Consider the following 25748-nt stretch of genomic DNA (forward strand, 5'->3'; position numbering starts at 1 on the left):
TTTATAAAGGAATATTATATTTGGAGGGTTCAAATGCTTGTAGATCTGAGTTTAGAAATGCAGCATTTTGTTACAAGCAACAAGGTAAGTGTTGATAAATATTTTGTGGGAATCCATAAATGAGAAAGGAGCTATTAGATATCTTCTTTAAGGAGAAAACATATTGGATTAATTTTTTGATTAAGTGTTCTAATTGAAATTCTCATTTTGTCTAGAAACCACAGAATGCAAATTGTATTTAAAGAATAGATATTATACTCATAGAAATCATCTAAGTAGGATGTCTTCATTGGATTTTGCTTCTTATCATTTTGATTTTAGATGAAATATAAAACCCAAATGTTTGACAAGTGGTGTTGTCTTGCAGTTTAAAGATGTCTGATGCAAGAGCATCAAGGCCAAGGATGAGGACACAAGAAGACACTAAAGGCAACAAGATGTGAACATGACCATGATAGGTCATTGGTTGTAATGAGACCATGAAATGGTCCTTCAAATATGTTTTATGATCATTTTTGTATTAAGAACAATTATGTAAGCCTAAATGGCATTATGGGAATTAGAATGTAGGGTCATTTATGATGTTTCAAGGGAAAATGGAATCCTAGAAGGTAGTAGGATGGTTAAATGTGGTCAAAAGTTCATGATTAGCATATGTAATGCAAATAAGTACAATACCAAAATATGTCAAATTGTCAAAGTGTTAACAATAAGCCACAATAAGGGAATTGAGAAGTTAAGGAGTCATTAGGAACATTGCACTATTTGAGAGTCATTAAGTCTTATTAAGGAGTATTAATTCATTTAGGAATTGCATTAAAAGGTTTTTAGTCTTTGATTGCTCGAGGTTATGGTGCAGAACTGTTATTAAAAGTTATTCAAAACTGTCAAGTGGCTATTAGGAGACAATTAGGGAGTTGGTCGGTTCTTTGGGGAGTTAGATAATTTGGAAAGGGTAAAAATTTTATAAAACAAGATGTCTTGTGGTATCTAAAGGGGAAGGAGTCGAAGATCATATTGTAAAAGCTTTGAAAATTCAAATAAAGAAACAATATTTCTCTGCTTGTTCAGAATAGTGACATTGACATAATAAACTTGTAATGATTTTGCAGGCACCAAACCTCAGTAATTTCAATTTAAGGAGAAAACAATTCCCAATCTTATTTGCAACACCACCCCACAAGAGGAATTAATCCCATTATCCATGGAATCACACACCAACTCAGATTATGAGGCACTAACCTCGTATACAAATAAGATGTAGAAAATACAAAAGATATGTAATGTAGACCTTTTGAGCTCAATCTTCATTGTATGTCTGAACTGATCTATTTTGAAATATTTTCATAGTGTGCATAAGGTATGCATCTTAGCTTGCATACTTCATAATATGTATTCACTACCTTTTCTTCATTAAATTCAACTCTTACACCTCAACAACTCATTGGAATGGAATTGCTCGATGTTCCACAAGTTGGCCAAGAACAAATTAAAATGTGTCATTGGCACAGTCCTAAATCCAACTCGTTACACCAATACACTATGTGTTTCTCACTATTGTCTCAACTGATCCCAAAATACTTTCACATGCTTCCTCCAGCTAGTGCACATTACCCTTTTCTAGTGCATCCAATAGAATCTTTTGCACAATTAATGAACTAGCACTCTGAAAACATTGTCATCTATATCTTTTTGTAAACTAGAGAAAAAATTTTGAAACTTGGGAATATGTGTCTCAGTGAGTGGCCTTTATATTTAAAAACACCATTGTAGTATAATGTTGAAGCAAAAAAAATCAATAGTGTGACTCAAAGTCAATACACATACAAACATAATGATAACACTACCATACTAATACTCAACAACTAATACCAGTACATAATGATAACACTGACATACTATAATCAAGAGCTCAACAATTTCCTTGACATCAATCTTCTTGACACCGATGACAATGCTATACTCAACAAGGCATCGATTATAGAACATAGTGATTTTCACATATATGTTAGAAAAAGAAAATCGTAGGAATAAAAAATCTTTACATATATCATTTATTAGAAAAGTTGTACAAACTATATTTGCATTGTTCTTTTTACTGGTACTGGTATAGGCACATATGAATGACGCTCAAATTTTTGTTTCAAAGATTTATATATTCCCATATGCACTTGTATTGTTTTTGAAAGGGCATGATGAGTATATACAAAACCTGCTTGGATTTTGGAAGGTGTGTCATTTATATACCTAGATGTAGTTTTTAAGGCAATGCAATTTTTATACTGTCCATGCGGTATTATGTTGGGGTGTACAAATATATGCATGTCAAATCTAAAGTCTAAATTAAGGATGTTTTAAGACTTTGATCTTTACCTTTTTTGTAAACTAGAGAAGAACCTTTGAAACTTGGGAATATGTCTCTCAATGAGTAGCCTTTACATTTCAAACCATCACTTTGATTGTCTTTGTTTTATTGTACAATTCATTTGGTTTTAAAAGCCTTTGATTTAAATATCCAAAAGAAATAGAATGTTTTAAGGTTTCTTTCATGTAAGAACAGTCATTTATTGAAGATTTTGTAGCAGTGAATTAATTAATTGTCACTGTTACATGACAGAGAAACCAGTTTGAGTTACATTTAATTGATTTAACCCTTCCCACTAGTGTAATAGAATTGTGACTCATGGGAGAGGGTAATGTAATGTCTAATGTATCTATATTATAATGTTTATGCAAAGATATGCAGGGAAATGGAAGATAGAGGTCATTGATGGTGATAGAGGGTTGTTTGAGGGTTACTAGGTGTTGGGATAATCATAGGGCTGGAGGTTCCATCTGAAGGAGGATTATATTTTATGACAAGGAAGGTCATGTTAGGGCTATATGAAGGTTTTGGATCCATTGGAAGGATCAAGAAATGTTTGGAAAGGTGAGTTTGGTAAAACCCTTGGTTTAGGCACCTAGGAAGGAGGGTTTGTTGGTTGGGTGTGTAAAACTCGATGGAATCTCCTATGAATTTGAAAATCCTTTATTTTGGATGACAAGAAAACTTTGTTTGAGGTCAGATGGTTTGTGACATGAGATATCTTAGTGGTTGCTTTGTAATAGAAGGGCTAAAAGAGGGTTAATTGTGGGGCAGTAGTGTTGTTTTGGGCATTTGGTCCAAGGGAGTAGCATGAGAATTTGAAGTATGTTGTGTAGAATCCAAAATGATATCTAGATATGGTCTTAGTTTTTTGAGAGTTTTGGGAAAAGTGAGAGAAAAGTGTGAAAAACCGATTAGGCAAGGCTAATTGGGAAATAGGCCTAGTGAAGGGCTTGTAGTGGGTTTTTGGTATCATATATTAAGATGAGCATTTGGTAACCTTGGAAATAGGTTAGTTGAAGTTGTTTGAGATGTGTGAAGGTGATAGAAACACCTAGTTGAAGTGAAGTCAAGATTGTAGCCTATTGAGGCATTGTGGGCATTTGATGGTTGTTGAACAAGATTGCTTGGTGAATCCATTTGAGGGACACGAGATGATTTTTAAGATTTAGAGCCTATGGTGGCACAAGAGAATGGTATGTGCACTCTGATAAGGTTTGAAGTTGATTGGGTCAAGGAGAGTGATCCTCTAAAGAAGCTTGATTGTGTTATGAGAACACTAGGAAAGTCCCTCTTATTGTGAATAACTGAAAGTCCACCCAGGTCTTTGCATCAATGTCAAGAGCTAAAGGTGGAATGATTTCAAGGTAAGAAAGCAAGCTCCAATAATTCCTCTTCAGAATTGCAACCAAAGTCCTAAGCATTCCAATCCAAATGATTCTGTATCAATAAGATTTAACACAAAATAATCCTAAGAACATTAAGTAAGTTAAGCTAAAACATATAAGAAAATGAATGAGAGAAATTTTGTTACCTGTTACCTAAAAATAAAACCAGTTGAGGAGGCAAGGGTGCATGAGTTGTCAAAACTTCATGTGCTTCTCAATCAGTTTCTATGGATAACAGGAAACGTCTTCACATACCCTCATACATTTTAATATTGAAACACAATCAATATTTTGTTGATAGGGAATGTTTAGTAAAATGAAGTAGAGAAAAAGAAACATAGTTGCAGTAGAAAAATAAGGTCAAATGTAGTAGTGATCATTGCAAAAATTCCAACAAGATCACCATGAACCATTTGAGAATCAAAAAGATCAAACATAGAGGCAGCCCATTGTGCCATCATGCTCTTACAATCTTATCCTGATTTTCTTCCTATATCCAGATAACCACATTTTCTCACTACGATGCTAACATTCTGATATGATACAAGCCACAAGAAATTGGAATTTTTTTAGTGTTTTCATTTGGAAATATTGTTAAGGAAAATATATGGTAAAGGTGATGATGAAGTTAGAATGATGAGAATTCCATTAGTTTCCTAATTTCCTTTCTTATTCATGTGCACTATGTTGTACTATTATTATATTATCTAATCTACTATCCCCCAGTTCTTTATTGTATTCATCTCCAACTAGTCAAATCTCTTGGACTGTTATATCCATTACATATTTCCCTCTTTAAATTTTAATAAACCTTCATCCTATATAAATGCAACTATATTTTCTAGGTTTTTGTTAGAAAACATCCAGTTGCTCTGTGGTGATTTGCTAGTTTACAAAAATTGGTTTTGCCAATATGGCAAAACAATCCCAAAATTGGTCTGGTTGGGTTCGCTGTACAATAAAATATATAATTTGATATTCCTATATATATTTATATATAACAATTTATATGTAAATACAATAATGAATAAACTAATAGGAAGATATATATTTCACATCCCTCCTATATATCTTTATAGGATTACAAGAATATTATATTAATTAATCAGTTTACTGATTTATATATAAAATTTTTATTTAACATGATTTTGGGTTGCACATATTACACACATCATTGGCTATCCAATGGGGAGTGTAGATTATCCAAAACATCCAATGCTATCGTTGTCAACTCCATGAAAAATTCCTCTACTTCAGGTCTGTCCTACCAAACTCTAACCCACTTGAAGCATTCAAACATGGTTGTTAAGCCTTGGAGAACATTCCATAAAATTTTTAACAATGGGCACCCAAAAAAAATTTATTAACAACATTTTGAGCTCCTAGACCTACAACATTTTCTCCTTCACACTCTCCATGCTTTCTTTTCTATAGATGCAAACAAATTTGTACTAGTCTTGCAACAACAACATCAAATAAATCTCAAATGCTTCAAATGTATGAGGATCACATGGATGCAATGAGTGCTAGGTGGACTATTTGTAATCACAAGAGATGAGCTCTTGTAAACCACTACTCTTGCAATTGTTTCAAGATTGGTACTAATTAAACATCACATAATTTGACATGACGAAAAATACCACCTAGTTATTAATGAAGGAATTAAGCAGATCTATGATCAATGGTTCATAAGGCACATAACTTGTTGAAGGTTTTGCAAATGGCATGGCAAGCTAAGAAGGCTTAATCTTGGGCAAAACTTTATGGTCAAGGAAAGTTGGATCATCACGAAATTGAGTAGGCAGACCTTCTAGGAAGTTGCAATACTTCAACCTTGTAAGTGTCACCTCAATGCAATGGGTACTAAACAAAAAATTTAAGTTGATGAGAAATGGTTGTTATGAATTCAACTTGTAAGCATCACCTCAATGCATTGGGTATTAACAAACAATTCAAGCTAATGAGTATGGGTTTTTATAAACCACAACTCATGAAATATGCATTAAGTCCTAATAATACATCACAATGTATAAGAAGTTTGAACCATTTACTATCACACCTTGTGCTAAAAAACTATTGGCATCAAAATACAATCTTATTGATGAGAGTTTTCATATAAATTTTTATAAATTTTATGTAATCAACTACCATTTTCAACAACAAAAAAGACCTTATCCATCTAACCATCCACAAGATCAAATGTTACATAAGTGACACCCTACCCCACCCCAAAGAAAATGTAGACTAACAATGGTCTTTTTGAGACCCTGAGATGACAGTGAAACATTCCTCCAATTTGCCATCACTACCACATAGGAGACGTCTCCCTCAAAGTGGGGACATTGAAGGGATGATAGGATTTCCCTAATATACTCAAGAAACTCAACCAAGTGTCTCTTGAATATCTCACAAACTTTAAGGTATCTGTCACAACTTTTAGCCATTTAACAACATTTTTGGGACCCCAAGATGTCAAAGAAGGATTCCTTTGGTGTGCAGTCACCACCACTACTAGGTAGCAGATGTCTCCCTCGAAGTGAGAATGTTGAGAAGATGCTAGGATTCTACAAGGACTCAAGAGGCCCAATAGCATTTCAAAAGCTTTAAGCTTTCCACCATATTTTTGTCATCTGATAGTAACATCCTCAAGACCCCACAATGGTAATAAAACATACCTCCACTGTGACACCACCACCACCACTCCCTGGCTAAGTAAATGCCTCCGACTACAAGGAGAAAGATGCAGAAAACACACATAGTGAGTGTTCTTGCCCAATCCACTGTTGCTGTAGATTTTGAAGTCTTCCCACGCGTACAAGTTTCTCATAACAATGAAAGAGGGAAACTGAATTTTTTCATTTTAACATATGAAGCCCATGTTGGTTGAAATTTTGACCAACACAGGCTTCATTTTAAAAAAAGAAGATATTTTTTCTTGCATATGCCGACCAATCTAAAACATTTTAATAGATGATCAAAAATTTTGGTCTAAAATGGGGTCAAATGTACTAGTGTGAAGCCAAAAATGAGATATGAAATTATCAAAGATAAGTTTGTATCAACAATCAGGTCATATCATTGTTACTCTCTGACCATTGTAACAGTGTATCAAATCTTCTAACAGAATTTTCTTAACAACTATTTGTAAATCCTCTAACAAGGTGGCATGTCTAGATTGAAGTGTCTAAAGACCTCTAACAAGGCCACTCCTAATAGGGTGATTAAATCCTCTAATAGGGTCACACCTAATAGTGTGTTTTGTAACCTTTAATAGGGTTGGCTCCTAATAGGACTCACTTCAGAAGAGTGAAAAATAATAACTAGTTGCAATTGGTGGTTTTTCCCAAATTGGGTTTCCACGTTAAATCTTGGTGTCACTTGTGTTCATGCTATTTATTTTATGTGTATGCAACTAAGTTAATTAACGTTAATCAAAATTAACATATTAAGATATGCACATTTAGTATTTGCTGAGTTATAGTTGATATTATAGTGCTTGTCAAGCTACAACATATTGTTAGTGCTAACTGAGTGTTTGTGTGTTAACCAAGTAACAACAGTTTCAATAGATTTTATGTTTTGTCCTAAAATCTAAGGGATCTAGGATTTATTTTTGTAGCAATTGATTCACCCCTCCCCTCTCAGTTACTCCTCTTATATTTCCAATAATTGGTATCAAAGCTTTTGGTGCTTGCAGAGAAGGTTTCAAGGACCTAAGCTAAAGATTGAGATGTTTTATAGAAGAGAGATTCCCAAGTTGAACAGAGATAACTTCAAGGCATTTCAGGAACCTACGAAGCTACATCTAGTGATCATCAGTGATTTAGATTTGAAATATTTGAATGCCTAGTATAAATCTCCTACTCAAACTATGGTTGTGAAAGAGATTTTTAAAAATAAGAATCATAACATTATGATGAATTACATTGCACCCACTCTTAACTATGCTGAATTTGATGAGGTCAAAGGGTGTACTATTGCTCATGAGATGTGGACCAAACTAAAGGATATCTATGGAGGTGATGATAATGTGAGAAGAGCCAAGGCAAAAAGCTTAAGAGGTCAGTTTGATTAGATGAAGATGAGAGAGGATGAAAACATTGCAAAATATGTTGAGAGAATCAAAGCCAGTGTAAGTGCAATCAAAGCCTCTGGAGGAAAAATTGATGATGTCACAGTTGTAAACACGGTGTTGGAAATCTAATTGACAAGGATTATTATCAAAGAGGAAGATATTTGCAAAGAAGGAAGATAGTTGATAAAGAATATTTTCAATCATTGTTTTGTCATTGATGTCAAATTTGCTATTTTCTGGAATGACAATTGCTTATAAGATCCAAGCACTATCACTTAGTTGATTGATAAAGAGGATTTAATCAACAAGATGTAACAAGAGTGCCTAAGGGAAAGGTTGAGTTATGGTTTTTTAATGAAGTGCAAGGATTAGTCAAGACAATGGTAAAATGATGTATTGATAACATACTTGAAGATACAAAGGTTGGCCACACTTAGAAACATTTGAGGAATAAGTTGCAACAAGGATGACTACAAAGCTTAACTAAGTTCATCAGTGAGTGCCGAGCAAGCTAGTTCAAGCCAAGTAAATTTTAGTTAGTGCCGAGTGAATGAAAAATCTAGTGTATGCCAAGTGATATAGAAGGAGCTGAGCATGTTCAGGTGTCGAGTATCATAAAAACTTAGTGGATGCTAAGTGAATCCATAGTAGGTGTTGAGCATTAGTAAAACGTAGTTGATGCCGAGTAACACAGTATGTGTTGACCACCAAATTTTCAATAATGCCAAGCTACTGCATTATTAGAAAAGTCAAAGATTTTCCAGATCTGAGCTGACAAGTTTGCTACCTTGAATTTTGTGAACCAATTTGAGGATAAGGATGATGAGCTAGTGGCATAGAATTCTATGTAAACTATTTTTGAGTAAATTCAAGAGGATTCTTCATGATGTTTCTAGAAGGAACAAAATATGAGTTAGATTCAATAAATCCTACCTAATCCATTTGAACTGAAATTAAAGGAGGGAAGAATCAAGTGGGAAAAGAAATTCTAGACTTCTATTTAAGGAGTCATAGGCCAAGAAGTAAGAGCTGCTAGAGTGCCAAATTGTGAAGTGGTTGAAGGGTGTGAAGGTGTAGACACCTAGAGGAGAAGGAAGAATAGAGCACAAAGACTCTGCTTCGATAAGTGGTCAGAAGGATGATTGCACTAGTACATCGAGCATGATGACTCAAGGAGAAAAAGCTTAAAAGGAGGGAAGGCTATTAAGAGTTGCAAAGACTAAAAGCCAAGCAATGTGAAGAGCTGAATTGTGATATGAAATCTGTAAGATAAGTTGTGAATTATAATAAGGTCAAAACCCCTTATTGTTACTCTCTAGCAATTGTATTAGTTAGGGTAAAATCCTATGGACTTAGGTTTGTTTAACAACCATTTGTAAATCCTTTAACATGGTGACATTCCAAGAAAATGTTCTAAAGTCCTCTAACAAGGCTCACTTCTAACAAGGTGGTTAAATCCTTTAACAATGTCACATTTAACAGTGTGTTGTGGCCTTTAATAGGGCAAGCCTTTCACATGGTATCACTTCAAAAGAATGAGAATTGAGTAACATGTTACTGGTGGTTTTTTTCAAATTGGGTTTCCACGTAAATCACTATGTCATATGTTGATCTTTTCATGTGTTATGCTTGCATGTTGATTTACAGTAACTTGCTAAGTAGGAAAGTTTAAGCTTGGATGAATGAACAGTTTGAAGGCTCACTTTACTTGATGAAAACATTTTAATTGGACATTTGGACCTTGAATAATTGATTCACCCCCACACTCTTAGTTATTGTAAAGCATTTCCAACAATTTGTATCATAGCCATCTGTTGATTTAGTTTCAAGGTACTAGAAGTAGGAAGATCAAGATGTCCAAGAGAGAAGTTACCAAGCTCAACAAAGATAACTTTGTTGCATGGAAAATTCTGATGAAATTGCACCTTGGATCAATAGGTGATTATGAAAAAAACTTCAATTGGAGTGGAACATGTAGATCCAGCTGGACCCCTCTCTGTAGATGATTTAAACAAAAGGAAGGAGCATAATCAAGCAACGTTGGAGATTGCCTCTACACTTAGTTATGTTGAATTTGATGACATCAAAGGTTGTGATATTGCATTCAAGATGTGGAAAGCCCTGTCAGATATATATGGAGGAGATTAAAACGTTCAAAGAGAAAAGAGAGAAAGCCTTAGAGGAAAGTTTGATGACATGAAAATGGAGGAAGGTGAGAATGTTGCTTAGTATGCCTCTAGAATGAAAGAAGTAAGTGCAATAAGAAGTTTAGGTGATTATTTGGAAGATAACACTGTCAATAGAAAATACTCAAGAACTTTGCTCCCCATCTATGCCATTAGAGTATCAGCCATCCAAGAGCTAAGGTGTGTACCAGGAAACACACTAACCTTTGAAGGAATAGTAGGAAGACTCATTGCTTTTGAATTGTCCAATTATGACAACTACAAACCTAAGAATCTTGAATCTACTTTCAAGGCTAAGCTATCATTGAAAAATACTAAGGAGTTGAAGTCAAGGAAGAAGAGTAGAAAAGGAAAACATGCATCCAATGACAATAGCATAGATGAAGAAGATGTGGAATAATTGGAAGCACAATTGGCAAGAAAATTCCATAGAGGCAAAGGAAAATTCAAAGGTAAGCTCCCTATCATTTGTTTTAATTGCAATGAAGTAGGACATATTGCTGCAAGGTGTACACGAAAGAAGAACTACAAAGAAGGAAACAAATACAAGAACAAAAGAGAAGATGATAGCAGATATTACAAGGACAAAGGAAAAAGATGCTAAATTGTTGAAGAAGATTTTAATGAGAATGATGATGAAGTAGTCTATGTAGCCATGAAGGATGAATCAGATGAAGATGAAGCAACAACACTGGTAAATTGTGTGAATAAGAATGACAAGTGGATCATAGACAGTAGATGCTCACATCACATGACAGGAGACAAAAGTAAGTTTATTACCTTTACCCAATATAATGGAAATAGTGTTAGATTTGGAAATGATGCTCCATGTCAAATCAAAGGAAAAGGTTTTATTAAACTTACAGAGAAAATTTCATGTGACAATGCATACTATGTAGAAGGATTAAACTACAATTTGCTAAGTGTATCACAGTTAGGCAATGTAGGTTGTAAAGTAGAATTTGGAAACAAAACCACCAAAATCTATGACACTGATGGAAATCTGATAGGAAAAGGTGAATAAACTAGAAGCAATCTATTTTACCTAGATATGGATGATGCAACATGTCTTATTGTTAGACTTGATGATGTTTGGTTATGGCATAAAGGCTATGTCATGTTAACTTTGACAATCTGATTAGCATCAGCCAAAAAAAGAAAGTTAGAGGTTTGCCTAAGCTGAAAAAGCCTAAAAATACAATGTGCAAACAATGTCAACTAGGAAAGATGACCAAGTCAAGCTTTAAAAGCAAAACTTACACTTCCAAAGAAGTACTAGAACTAGTCCATACTAACTTATGTGGCCCAAAAGAAGAGCAAAGTTACCTAGGAGACAGATACATAATGCTATTTGTAGATGACTATTCCAAGATGATGACTGCCATGTTCTTGAAGCAAAATCTGATGCATTTCAAAATTTTAAGTGGTATTTGGCCATAGTTGAGAAGGAAATAGGTAAGAGTCTGAAGTGCCTAAGATCATAAAAAAGGAGGAGAGTTTACATCAAATGAATTTGAGATATTTTGCAATGACAAAGGTATCAGAAGGCAAACATCAGCACCAAGAACTCCACCATAGAATGAGATTGTAGAAAGAAGGAATAGATCAGTAATAGATTGTGCAAGAACCTTGATAATGGAGAAGAATGTTCCTTTGAGGTACTTGAGAGAATCTAAACGTACTATTTTTTACACCCTAAATAGAGTCCAAGTCAAGAAAGGTACAAATACAACACCCTTTGAACTATGGTATGGTCACTCACCTAATGTAAAACATTTCAAAGTATTTGGTTGTAAATGCTATATTCTTAAAGATACTAGAAATGAAAAGTTTCATGCAAAGAGTGATGAAGACATATTCCTTGGATACTCCACTAGAAGTAAAGCATGTAAGTGTTTGAATACTAACACTAACAAGATTGTGGAGAGTGCAAATGTAAATTTTGATGAGCATGCAGAAGTCCAAGTTGATGAATCTAGGAAACCAGAAGATTATAGATATTTTGTATACTTTTATGAAGGAATACCAACTGAAGATGATGCTGCAAACCAAGTTGAGAATCATCAAAAAATTTCAATATCAGCCGAGTCACAACCAATGAATGTCGAGTTGCATTCAGAAGCTGAGTTGAAGAATGAAGAGAATACACATTCTGATTCTAAAAATAGTACACATGAAAGAGATGATAAAATACCAATAGGAGAAGTGCAAAGTGACTCTGAAGCTAAAGGATCAGATATGGAAAGAAGGATAGAACCAAGACTAGCCAAGTATGTGAGAAGACATCACCCTACAGAGCAAATCATTGGTGACAAGGATGCAAGACTAATGACAAGAAATAGACTAAGGAATGAATCATGTCTATTGAGCAAGATTGAGCCCAAAATAGTAAAAGAGGCACTACAAGATGATAATTGGCATAAAGCCATGGAAGAGGAGATAGGTCAGATTGAGAAAAAAAAAAAACCTAGACCCTAGTTCCTAGACTAGCTGATAAAAATGTAATTGGTACCAAATGGGTCTTTAGGAAAAGCTTGATGAGAATGGTGAGATAACAAGAAACAAGGCTAGACTAGTTTGAAAAGGCTATGCACAAGAAGAAGGACTAGACTATAGGAAAATATTTGCCCCTGTTGCAAGAATGGAAGGAGTAATAACACCACTTGCATATGCTGTTTACAAAGGTTTCAAAGTCTACCAAATGGATGTAAAGTCTATATTTTTGAATGGTATAATGGAAGAAGAAGTCTACATAGAAAAACTAGAGGGATTTGTCGATGACAACAACAAGGATATGGTTTGCAAACTGCACAATACACTCTATGGTTTGAAGCAAGCACCTAGAGCATGGTATGAGAGATTGCACAAATATCTCATGAAGATAGGATTTGAAAGAATAGATGACAACATCAACTTGTATATCAAGGTAGAAAAAGGTAAATACATTCTGATATATGAAATCTTTGTTGATGATATAATATTTGGAGGAAAATATGCCCTATCCAAAGATTTTTCTGATCAAATGAAGCATGAGTTTGAGATGTCAATATTTGGGGAAATCAAATTCTTTGTTGGATTGCAAGTACATTAACTAAAGCATGGCATATTTGTGACCCAATCAAAATATATCAAGGAGATACTCAAGACATTTGGATTAGAAGACTCAAAACTAGTTAGCACAACAATGGTAACAGGACATAAGTTATCTAAGAATGATGAGTCAACTGAAGTGAATCAGACAATGTACATATCAATGATTAGAAAGTTGCAGTATGTTGTACATAGTAGACCAGACATTGCATTAGCTATTGGAATAGTGGCAAGATTTTCTACTAATCCAAGAGAAAATCATATGATGGCAGTGAAGAGAATACTGAGGTATCTAAAAAGAACTGATGATTTTGGTTTATACTATAAGAAGATTGAAAAGTTTGAGTTGAGAGCCTACACTGATGCAAATTGGGGAGGTAATATTGATGATAGAAAAAGCATCAGTGGAGGAGCATTTTTCTTAGGAAAAAGATTGATTACTTGGACCAGCAAAAAGCAAAGTTGTACCTCATAATCCATAGCAAAAGATGAATATGTTGCAGCTTCTGTCAACTGCACCAATAATGTATGGATCAAACATTTGTTGCAAGGTATGAAGGAAGAAGTAAATGAACCTGTGATACTCTATTGTGATAATACAAGTGCCATCAACATATCAAAGAATCCTGTGATGCATGCCAAAACAAAGCATATTGCAATCAAGTATCACTATGTAAGAGAATTGGTGGAAGACAAGCAAGTAAGGATAGAATATGTCAGTTCAAAGGAACATATTGCTGACATCTTTATAAAAGCACTACCTAAAGACTCTTTTGAGTATCTTAGAGGTAAGTTAGGGGTGATACCCCTAGCCAAGGCTACTTGAGAAAAAGAAAGACTGCCCTGCATCAAATGAGTTGATTGTTGGCATATTACATATTGATGTAGAGGATGTTTACTTTAGGATCATGCCTAGGGTAATTAAAGATCCAAATTAGTCACAAGCAAGGTGACAGAGGGAGAAATTGAAGTACCTGCAAATGCTACACTTGCATGTTAAGATGCTGAAATAGGATGTCTTTGGCATTGTTGTCAAAGAGGAGAATGAAATGAAATTGATCAACAGTTGAGGGAGTGATCAATTGAGGGAGAATGTATGTAAGAGGGAGTCAATACAGTAAAATAAAATGTTTAGATATACAAAAGGAAATAGTAGCTCAGAGGGAGAAATCAGGAATCAATCAGAGGAAGACAGTTTATCAGTAAAAGAATTCAGAAGGAGTTATAAGCTAGTTTATGTTGCCGATAGAATGAATAGTTTTTGACACTTGATTTACTATTTTAACCTAGTTAGCATTTTGAACTGGTTGATCAGTTTGGTTTGCCATCAATGCCAAAGAGGGAGATTGTTGGAAATCTGATTGAAAAGGATTATTATCAAAGAGGGAGATTGTTGCAAAGAAGGAAGATGGTTGTTGATAAAGAACATTTTCAATCATTGTTTTGTCATTGATGTCAAACCTACAATTTTCTGGAATAACAATTTCTTATAAGATCCAAGCAGTAACACTTAGTTGATTGATGAAGAGGATTTAATCAACAAGATGTAACAAGAGTACCTAAGGGAAAGGTTGTGTTATGGTTTTGTAATGAAGTGAATGGATCAGTTAAGACAATAATACAGTGATGTATTGATAACATACTTGAAGATATGGAGGTTGGCTACACTTAGAAATATTGGAGGAATAAGTTGCAACAAGGATGACTACAAAGCTTAACTAAGTTCATCAGTGAGTGTCGAAAAAATTTTTAGTTAGTGCCAAGCAAATAAAAAATCTAGCGTGTGCCAAGTGATATAGAAGGAGCTGAGTGTGTTCAAGTGCTGAGTAAAGTAATAGGTGCTAAGCATCATAAAAATTTAGTGGATGTTGAGTGAATCCACAATAGGCACCAAGCATCAGTAAAACATAGTTGATGTTGAGTAACATAGTATGCATTGAGCACTAGAATTTCAATAGTGTCGAGCTAATGCATTATTGGAAAAGTCAAAGATTTTCCATATCTGACCCAAATTGTGAAGTGGTTGAAGGGTGTCAAGGTGTAGACATCCAGAAGAGAAAGAAGAACAGAGCACAAAGACTCTACTTTGATATGTAGTCAGAAGGATGATTGATTTGGTACATCGAGCATGAAGACTCGAGGAGACAAAGCTTGAAAGGAGGGCAAGTTGTCAAGAGCTATAGAGACTAAAAGCCAGGCAATGTGAAGAGCCAAATTGTGATATGAAATCTGCAAGATAAGTTGTGAACTGTAATAATTGAAAAACCCCTTATTGTAATTGTATCAGTTAGGTTAAAATCCTATGGACTTAGGTTGGTTTAACAGCCATTTGTAAATCCTTTAATAGGGTGAAATTCCAAGTGAATGTTCTAAAGTCCTCTAACCATGCCCACTTCTAATAGGGTGGTTAAATCCTTTAACCAGGTCACATTTAACAGTGTGTTGTGGCCTTTAATAGGGTAGGCCTTTCATAGGGCATCACTTTAGAAGAGTGAAAATTGAGTAGCATGTTACTGGTGGTTTTTCCCAAACTGGGTTTCCACGTAAATCACTATCATGTGTTGATCTTTTCATGTGTTATGCTTGCATGTTGATTTAAAGTAACTTGCTAAGTAGAAAAGTTTAAGCTTGGATGAATGAATAGTTTGAATTCTCACTTTACTTGATGAAAAAGTTTTAATTGGACATTTGGACCTTAAATAATTGATTCAGCCCCCCCCCACTCCCAATTATTCTAAAGCATTTCTAACATAAGGTACTCAAAACCCTTCTTCCTATCTACGCAATTAGAGTGTTAGTTATTCAAGGTATGAGATGTGATCCAAATAGTAAGATAACCTTGGATGCCCTAGTGGGAAGGTTGACAACATTTGAGCTAGATAACTATGATAACTATGTTCCTAGTTCTAGCAATCTTAAATCTACATTTTAAGCCAAGTTGTCATGCAAGAAGAAAGTTGCAAAGTCTAAAGGAAAACAATCTAAAAGTGAAGAGGAAGATAGTTCTGACAGTGATCTTGAAGCCATTGAAGCCCTACTTGCAAGAAGATATCCCAAAGGAAATGAAAAGTACAAAGGTAAAATTCCTTTAATCTATTTTTCTTGTGAAGAAATTGGTCACATTGCTACAAGGTGTCCAAATAGAGAAGACAAAGATGATAAGAAGAGAAAAAAGTATAAAGACAAGAAGGATTTCAAAAGCTACAAGGATTACAAGGATAAATGTAAGAAGTCTTGTTTCATGGCTAAAGATTTAGATAGTAGTGATGATGATGAAATGATTTATATTGTTGTAAAAGATGAATTTGATGATGAAAAAGATATCTAAAATGGCAATTATCTCTCATGTTAGCAAAAAGGATACATGGATTATTGATAGTGGTTGTTCTCATCATATGATTGATGATAATAAAAAAATGAACATATGGGACACTATGATGGTTGAAGTGTAAGATTTGTAAACAATGAACCATGTTGCATAAAAAGAAAAGGTTGTATTTCTTTAACCAATGAACTCATATGTGATAATGCTTTTTGGGTTGAAGGACTAAAACATAATCTACTGAGTGTGGCACAATTAAATAACATTGGATTCAAGGTAGAATTCATGAACGGGAAGGCAAAGTTGTTAGACAGAATATGTAATCTAGTTGGATTCAGTAACCAAACAAAAGATAACTTATTCTACCTAGATCTTAGTGAAAGTTCATTTTTCATTGCTCAAGTAGAAGAAAGTTGGTTATGGCATAAAAGGTTGTATCATGTGAACTTTGATAACCTAATCAAGATAAGAAAAAATAAAAGAGTGAGAGGTATTCCTAGTTTGAGGAAACTTGATATGGATCTATGTAAGAATTGTCAAATTGGTAAGATAGGCAAGACAAGTTTCAAGAGAAAGAACTATCATTTAGAAGAAGTCTTGGAGCTGGTTCATATAGACCTTTGTGACCTATTGGAATGGAGAGATATAGTAGAGATAATTAATTTATTTTATTTTTTGATGATTATTCTAAGATGATGACAATAATGTATCTGAAAGATAAGTCTAAATCTTTTCAAAGTTCAAATAGTATTTGGCTAGAGTTGAGAAAGAAATAGGAAAGAAACTGAAGTGTTTGAGGTTAGATAGAGTAGGAGAATTCATTTCTAATGAATTCAATGAATTCTGCACTAAGAAAGGAATCAAAACACAAGTATCAACCCCTGTTACACCACAATAGAATGGTATAGCAGAAAGAAGGAATAGATCAATCATGGATTAATGTACAAGGACCTTGATGATAGAAAAGAATGTTGCAATCAAATACTGGAAGTAATTAGTATAATAGTTCATACCTTAAATAAGGTACAACTAAAGAAAGACTCAAATTAGACTCCTTATGAACTATGGTATGGCTACAAACCTAATGTAAGTTACTTGAAAATATTTGGTAGCAAATGCTATATTTTGAAGGAGACTAGGAAAGGTAAATTTGATGTCAAAAGTGATGAAGGCATATTCCTAGGATACTCTAGCAAAAATAAATCATACAAATGTTTGAATCTAACTACTCATAAGATCACAAAGAGTGCACATGTGAAGATTAATGAGTTTGCAGAAAAGAGTGAAGAAGAGAGCAACAAATAACCTGAAGACTACATAAAGTTTATCTATTTTGAACCTAATACATTTTCTAATCCAATTGAAAGTCAACACACTTTGCCTCTCGATTCCCAAAATCTCTTGAAGCACCTGAGTTTCAACCAATGCAACCTGAGTATGAATCTGAAGGACTCGAGTCACATATAATGGGTCCTAAGCATGATGCAAAAGATCATGGTGAGGAAAGTGGAACAAGTTGTAAATCAAAAGTGCCTGTATTAGCAAGATATGTCAGAAGACAACATGCACCTAAGTAGGTCATTGGAGACAAGTCAGATGGTACAATGACAAGGAACAAATTGAAAGGTACAAGTTTGCTTACTAAATTTGAACCTAGAACTGTTAAAGATGCTTTGGATAATGAAAGTTAGATTGAAGCAATGAATGAAGAGACATAATAGATAAAAATGAATAAGACTTAGACTCTTATTACTAGACCCAAGGATAAGAATGTAATTAGCACAAACTGGGTTTTCAGAAACAAATTGAATGAATATGGAGAAGTTTTAAGAAACAAAGCAAGGTTAGTATGGAAAGGTTACTCTCAAGAGGAAGGTATTGATTATGGTGAAACTTTTGCTCCTATTACAAGATTAGAAGGTGTTAGGAATTTACTTGCATGTGTTTCATATAAAGGATTTAAATTATATTAGATGGATGTGAAATCTTCATTCTTGAATGGAATTATAGAAGAGGAAGTCTACATAGAGAAACCTAAAGGTTTTGTAGATCCGAGCAAAAATGATATGGTTTGTAAACTGCACAAAGCATTGTATGGTCTCAAACAAGCTCCTAGAGCTTGGTATGAAATACTTCATAATTATTTGATGAAGATTAGTTTTTAAAAGACAAATGATAACAACAGCCTATACATCAAAGAACCAGACAAAAAGATTGTGTTGGCAGAAATTTTTGTGGATAATACATTGTTTACTAGAAATGATGATTTGTGAAAATCTTTTTTAGAGAAAATGAGTAAGGAATTTGAGATGTCAATGCTTGGATAGATCAAATTCTTTTTTGGCTTGCAAATTCAATAGAAGAAGGATGGTATCAACATTACTCAATCTAAGTATATCAAGGAGATACTAAAGAAGTTTGGAATGGAGGATTCAAGACTAGCTGGAACACCTATGTCTACTAGATATAAGAATTCCAAACATGATGATTCCAAGGAGGTACATCAGACCACATACAAATCAATGATTGGAAAACTGTAGTATGTGGTCCATACTGAGCCTAATATTGCTCTTGCAGTTCGTATGGTGGCAAGATTTTCAGCTAATCATAAAGAGAATCTTGAGGTATTTGAAGGGTACTAAAGATTATGAATTATGGTACAATAAAGGAGACAACTTTGATTTGAAAGCCTTCACTAATGTTGAGTGGGCAAGAAGTGTTGATGACAGTGGCAGAGTATGTTGTAGCAGCAGTTAATTGTTCCAATGTTGTTTGGTTCAAACAACTTTTGGTAGGTATGAAGGTATAAATCAAGGATCTAGAGTTTATCTTTTGTGATAGCGCTAGTGATATTAATATATCAAAGAATCTTGTGATGCATACCAAGACCAAGCACATTCCAATAAAATATCATTTTCTAAGAGAATGGTGCAAGACAAAGAGGTGAGATTGGAATATATGAATACTAAAGAAAAAATTGTAGACATATTCACCAAGCCATTACCTAAGGATGCATTTTTTTATCTAAGAGGTAAACTAGGGGTCATTTCCCTATCTGAAGCTCACTAAATGAAGTTTAGTGATACATCAACCAGAGCATGTTGAAGATCAGTCAAGTTGATGTAGTAATGAAAGGGCTAATTGTATATGAATCTGTACATTAGGTACATTGATATTCACTGAATATTGTCTTTGGCATAATATGTCAAAGAGGGAGAGTTTTCTATGTCATATCAAAAAAAATTATAAAGAAGGAGAGTATATTGTATCACAAAAATTTTGTTGAAGATGTGAAGGAGAACTTGGTCTGATATCAAACAAGGAGAGTTTTCTATCAGAAGAAGATGTTGAAGAAAAAAGAGATTGCTGACAAAGGGAGAAATTGAAGTCAAAGGGAGTTCAAATTAATAGAGGGAGTTCTCACGGATGAGAATTAGAATGAAACTAAGGATATTATCTATACTTTTTTTCTCTCTAAAATTTCATTGTATTATGACATGTTGTGTTTCCATCAATGCCAAAGAGGGAGATTATTGAAAATAATTGATCAATTCTATATTGTGTTTGATGTTACACAAAATCTCATATCTTTACCAGTCAGTGTGTGTTGAGCTCACTCGGGCGATGAAGATAATTTCTTTTGTTTGTTGAGCATTCCAGTGTTTGCCAAGTTTAGAAGATAGTGTCTACCGAGTTCACTCAAGCATCGAAGAGAGTTTCACGAAAATTGAGTGTTAACTAAGCTCACTCGGTTAACAAAGGAAATTTGGATGGAACCAATGTTAATAGAACTCACTCAGTTACTAAAGAAATTTTGTGAAGATGCAGTGTTAACCGAGTTCACTTGGTTAATATAGGAAAATCATTTCAATGTTAGTGTCTACTGAGCAGGGTTGCCTAACAAAAGATTTTCTTATTTTGGCATTTTGACTTTAATTGATTTGTCTGTTAGTTCTAGCCAATTGAAGAGATGAATATTAATTATTCTAAGTTGTATTCAAGATGACTTGAAAATGTATATGATATAAGTATAAGGTAAAGCTGAGGATTGAAAGTGTGAGAATGTGTGGAAGATAAGAAGATGCTTAGAAGAAGTGAATTGGAAGGATAAGTAGAATATCCTTGAGGAGTTGTAAAGATACATTTGATCAAGAAGGATCAAGTATAGAAGCCAGAATTGAGATATGAAATCAGCAAAGATAAGTTTGCATCAACAATTAGGTCATATCTTTGTTACTCTCTAACTATTGTAACAATGTTTTAAATCTCCTAATAGAGTTGGCTTAATAGCTATTTGTATCCTCTAACAAGGTGGCATTTCTAGATTGAAGTGTCTAAAGACCTCTAACAAGGTCACTCCTAACAGGGTGATTAAATCCTCTAATAGGGTCACAACTAAAAGTGTGTTTTATAACCTCTAATAGAGTTGGCTCCTAACAAGGCTCACTTCAGAAGAGTAAAAATTAATAAGTAGTTGCAATTGCTAGTTTTTTCCAAATTGGGTTTCCACATTAAATCTTTGTGTCACTTGTGTTCATGCTATTTCTTTTGTGTGTATGCAACTAAGTTAGTTACGGTTAATCACAATTAACATCTTAAGATTTGCATGTTCGGTAATTTTTGAGTTATAGTTGATATTATAGTTCTTGCCAAGCTACAACATACTTTTAGTGTTAACCAAGTGCTTATGTGTTAATCGAGTAACAATAGTTTCAATAGAGTTTATGTGTTGTACTAACATCTAAGAGATCTGGGAATTTTTTTTAGTAGCTAATTCACCCCTCCCCTCTCAGTTACTCCTCTTATATTTCTAACACTTCTTGCTTTGGCTCCACATGTTGTCTTTCTTCAATTGTAATGTCATGGGAAGTTTTGTGAACTACAATAGCATTAAGTACCTCAGGAATTTTAAACTCATGCAATTCCTTTTCAAGTCTTCTTGTATTCATATGCATTTTGGTTATTATTTTGTTCATCCCAATTTTCCCTTTTTTTGCAACTCTTCAATTTGGTCATGTATATTCCTAACCTGAGCTTGATTGAAGATTGTCTTATGTGTCATTTCATTGGTAGTAATCAAGGGGATGGTATTATAAATGGTTTGTACTAATGCAATATATTTTGTGCCTTGGAAATATTGATCAAGATAGGTTTATTACCTTTGAAAGTAACCCAAGCGACAAGAGTCTATGTCTTAGGGTCAAACCCCAATCCTTGTACCTTATCAAGAGTCTTTGTGAGGCCTCGTCCCAACCCATCATAGAATAATTGGTACATTATTATTTTGATAGTCATGACATGATATGTCGAGAAATTGTCAGATACACTGGACATTATAATGTTATTTTATGTCGTGTGGTGTTTTACTTTGAGATGTTTAATTATGTATTTGATGTTTTATGAACATGTATACTAACGATTTTGTATAGAAAGTGAACGTAGAATTAGGACTATGATTAACACCTTGATTATGCAATTTTTTTTAATGGTTAAGCATATTAGAAAAAATTAGATAAACAGTTAATTATATGAAAGATTAATGTGATTATCCTAATGAGTGATATATATGCATGTGATTTTTTTGAGCTACTGATGTGTGAAATGAGTGTGCAGAATTATTAGCTAAGAAATCTAATGGAGAATCAAAACTCGACCCTATGTACCATATGTGAAAACTAGGGTTGAGTCTAATAAAAGATGCAGACCCCGTTGTTCTTATTTTATTTGTATTGGAAATTGAGTGTGTGTATCATTCTGTAATCATTAAGTGTTAATGTTTTGTAAAGAATGATTTTATAGTGTTGCTTGACACTTGTGATTTGTATATGCATTTCAGCATGATAATTAGGGTTTAGTGATAAATTTGCATTCTTAGGGTTTTTAGGAAGTCCAAATATTTCTAGCATTTTAATAGGTCCCTAAATAGTCCTAGAGGCCAAAAATTATGAAAACTAAGTACCTAGGGGGTATATGTATGGGTTGGGGGCACTTTCCACCCCTTTAGCCCCTTTCGTTGACTTTGGTGACCACCCAAATATCTCATTTTTGCTTTATTACGAAAATTAAAGTTTCACCATGAGTTTGATAAGTTAAACTCCACCTTGATGTTTTCTTTAGTGGTGAGGTTAAGTTAGAAAACTCTAGAAACCTTATTCAAGTGGGGGAGTTATTGCGTTTTTGTAGGTGATTGAGCTAGGAGCCTATTTTAATGGTAGATTTGAGAGTGAAAGGTTGTTCACCCAACCTTTAGATTTAGAGAGAAAATTTAGGATTGAAGAAGAAGGAAGGATAACTTTTCTCAAATTTTACTTGGCCATAACCATATTGTAAAGGTACGAACCTTTCAAGCTTGTGTGTTCATGTTGTGTTTCATTTCTTAAGTAGGTTTTGCATATGTATGTTTGTGTGTTTGATGAACATGTTTGGGATGGGATTGTAATGGGTTTTCTTTAAATATTTTCCTTCATATTTCACATTTGATTTTTGAGGGGATTGTAAGGGTTGTATTGGCATTACTCACCTTCAGATAGGGTAGAAGTGGCCATGTACAGGAGGAGGGCTTTAGTTGGACTCTGGTAGTGCAGAGTCTCTCCTCGTGACGAAGAGAGGGAGAGAGTAGGGTGTTATGGGCCCCTAATCATTAGTACAAACCATGTTTTGTGTTTTGAAAATTGAGAAATGGAAGAATGAAAGTTCTTGTGATTATAACCCCAAAAGGGCATCTATCATGGTGTTGTGACTGACATCTCTTGTCTGGAAAAATCCATCTTCTCCCTAGTCTAGTTTAATGACGAACCTATTGTATAAACTAAGATGGGAGAAAATGGGTTGATTGTATCATTGTGTTAAATCTATTTGTCTCCCGGTCAATTTCGTTCTCTCTATGTTTACTTTGATGTGTTGCAAATTTCGTAATGTCTAACCTATTATGGAGCCAAGCACAAAATTTAGAGTTGTTATTTAAATTCAAATGTGTTGGGAGATTTCTCCTTGAGATTATGATCCTATTGTAAAAATGTTATTGTTAAAATTATTATTGAAATGATTATGATCTCAAGTTTTCTTCCCTGGTTCTTTCCCGAGGTAAACCTTGAATTAGATGATTGAATAAAAATGGAGTATTTTCCTTTCATATGATATTTCTTGCAATTCAGTGTATATGCATGAGTTTATCGAAAAATGGATGCATTAGTGTTTTACCTTTCCTGTGATATTCTTAAAGTTCAATTTTGTATTCATGGATCAAATTGTAATTAGAGAAAATGACGTTAAATAGAGTTGTGCAAAATTGGTTCCAAACTATGTTAAGAAAATTCGAGTTTATGAATAGTATTTCATTTTGTATTTTTCGTAATTATTAGGAAGCATAATATTCCTATTCAAATACTCAACCAAAACATTAAACTTGATGTTATAATCAAAGTAGAAAAAAAAAGAGTCCCCTTTGGTTAACTAAGTAGATTTAATAATTCATTACTTAGAAAAATAAGGGACTTACAAAAAAAAAAATTAAATATATATATTTCCTTGCCATAAATAAATATATATATATATATATATATATATATATATATATATATATATATATATATATATATATATATATATATATATATATTTTTTTTTTTTTTTTTAATTCTTGGGCCACGTGTCTTGTTCAACGGTTGGGGGGTTAGGTAAAGTTGGGTGCCATGCTTAAAACTTGGTAAGGTAAGGGGTAAAGGGAAAGGGTGGGGTTGGTTAGGTCAGGTTAGTTAGAGTAAAGGTTAATTTTTATTAAATGCTAGATGTTAGTAGGGTTAAATGTTAGAAAGGTAAGTGTTAGAAGTTAGTTAAGGATAGTGTAATTAGTGTGGTATTTTTGTTTTAATATTAGAGTTAGATAGCAATTTTGTTGGTGTATTATTCTATTCAAGTTTTTTGGTAAAAGTAAGTTTGTTTGGTTGAATTAATTTTAGTTTTAGAATATGTTAGAGGTTAGTTAAATTTTGTGTTAAGATATTTTTATTAGTATGTTTTAAATGTTAGTAAGCATAAAGTAAAAAGATAATTAGTTTAGAATAAAGATGATTGATGTGTTGGTTTAAGTAAAGTTTAGTTATATTTTTTGTTAGATGTTAAATTAGTAGTTAGTTATTTTAATTTCAATGTTTTGATTAGTTAGATTTAGATTTATTTAATTGTTATTAGAGTAATTTAATTATGTGGTTAATTAATATTTTGTTTAACTATTATTATATTGGTTAAGTTAATATTATTTTAAATTGGTTGTAATTTATGGTTACTAGTAGATTTAGTGTATTATTGATTTACAAATGGAATGTTGAAAAGTAAATAAAAATAATATATTGATTTAGATTGATTTAATTTAATATATCTTATTTTGTCATGTAAGGCTTAATTAATATTAGTAATGTTTAGGATGTAGTTGATTACACTAAAATTATTAATATTAATATAGTGAAAATTAAGATTGATTTTGAAAGATGAGTTAGTTAGTGAACGTAGATAGAGGGAGTGTTATTTTGGGGTCTAATATAAATTCAAGCAAATGTCAAAATCAATTAAATAATGAATGTTTAAATATAATGAATTATTCCTACATGATAGTTATAAACTGAAATGAAATGTCAAGGTATTGTAGAGGAACTTATATCTGCCCTTCAACATACCTATAGTGTAACTTATGAAACACACACACACACACACATGTATATATCAAAATCCTATGTTTCATGTAAGTTGTAGTCAACTAGTATTAACATAGTAGATTTAATTAATTTTAAAAAAATTGTGTATTTTTTGCCTTGTATTTTGGGCATGACATTTTGGTATCAAGCTCGTGTTTCAACACTAGGAACCTAAAACCATTACATTTCTACCTAATCTAAAACTTTAATCTTTGTAGGATGCCTCCTGTCACGCGAAGTAGATGATGAGGCAGAGGTTGTAGAGTGAGAGGTGCTAGGGTGGAATAGGAAGATGGACCACCACATCCACCACCACCACCATCACCACCACTAAACCTGAATTAGGATATTTTAGACGCCCTTCAAACCCTAATTGGAGTAGTCCAGCAAAGGCTACCACCTATAGTACAACCAAGGCAATAGATTCCTGAAGAGGAAGCATAGTGACCCAGAGGAGGAGGGGTTGGTGGTAGAGAGAGAAGTAGGAATCCTCCACCGAGGTAGGATGAGGGACATGGCGATCATGAGGGTGGGTTGATACATCAGTTAGGACCAGCACTCGATAGACCTCCTAGACATGTAGGAGATGAGATTGGGGAGTTGACACTACTCTAGCCACCATTGTTTATTGG

This window comes from Cupressus sempervirens, chromosome 10 (genome assembly GCF_028749045.1).
Source record: "Cupressus sempervirens isolate cs-2001-9-10 chromosome 10, ASM2874904v1, whole genome shotgun sequence".
In the NCBI taxonomy this organism is placed as follows: domain Eukaryota; kingdom Viridiplantae; phylum Streptophyta; class Pinopsida; order Cupressales; family Cupressaceae; genus Cupressus; species Cupressus sempervirens.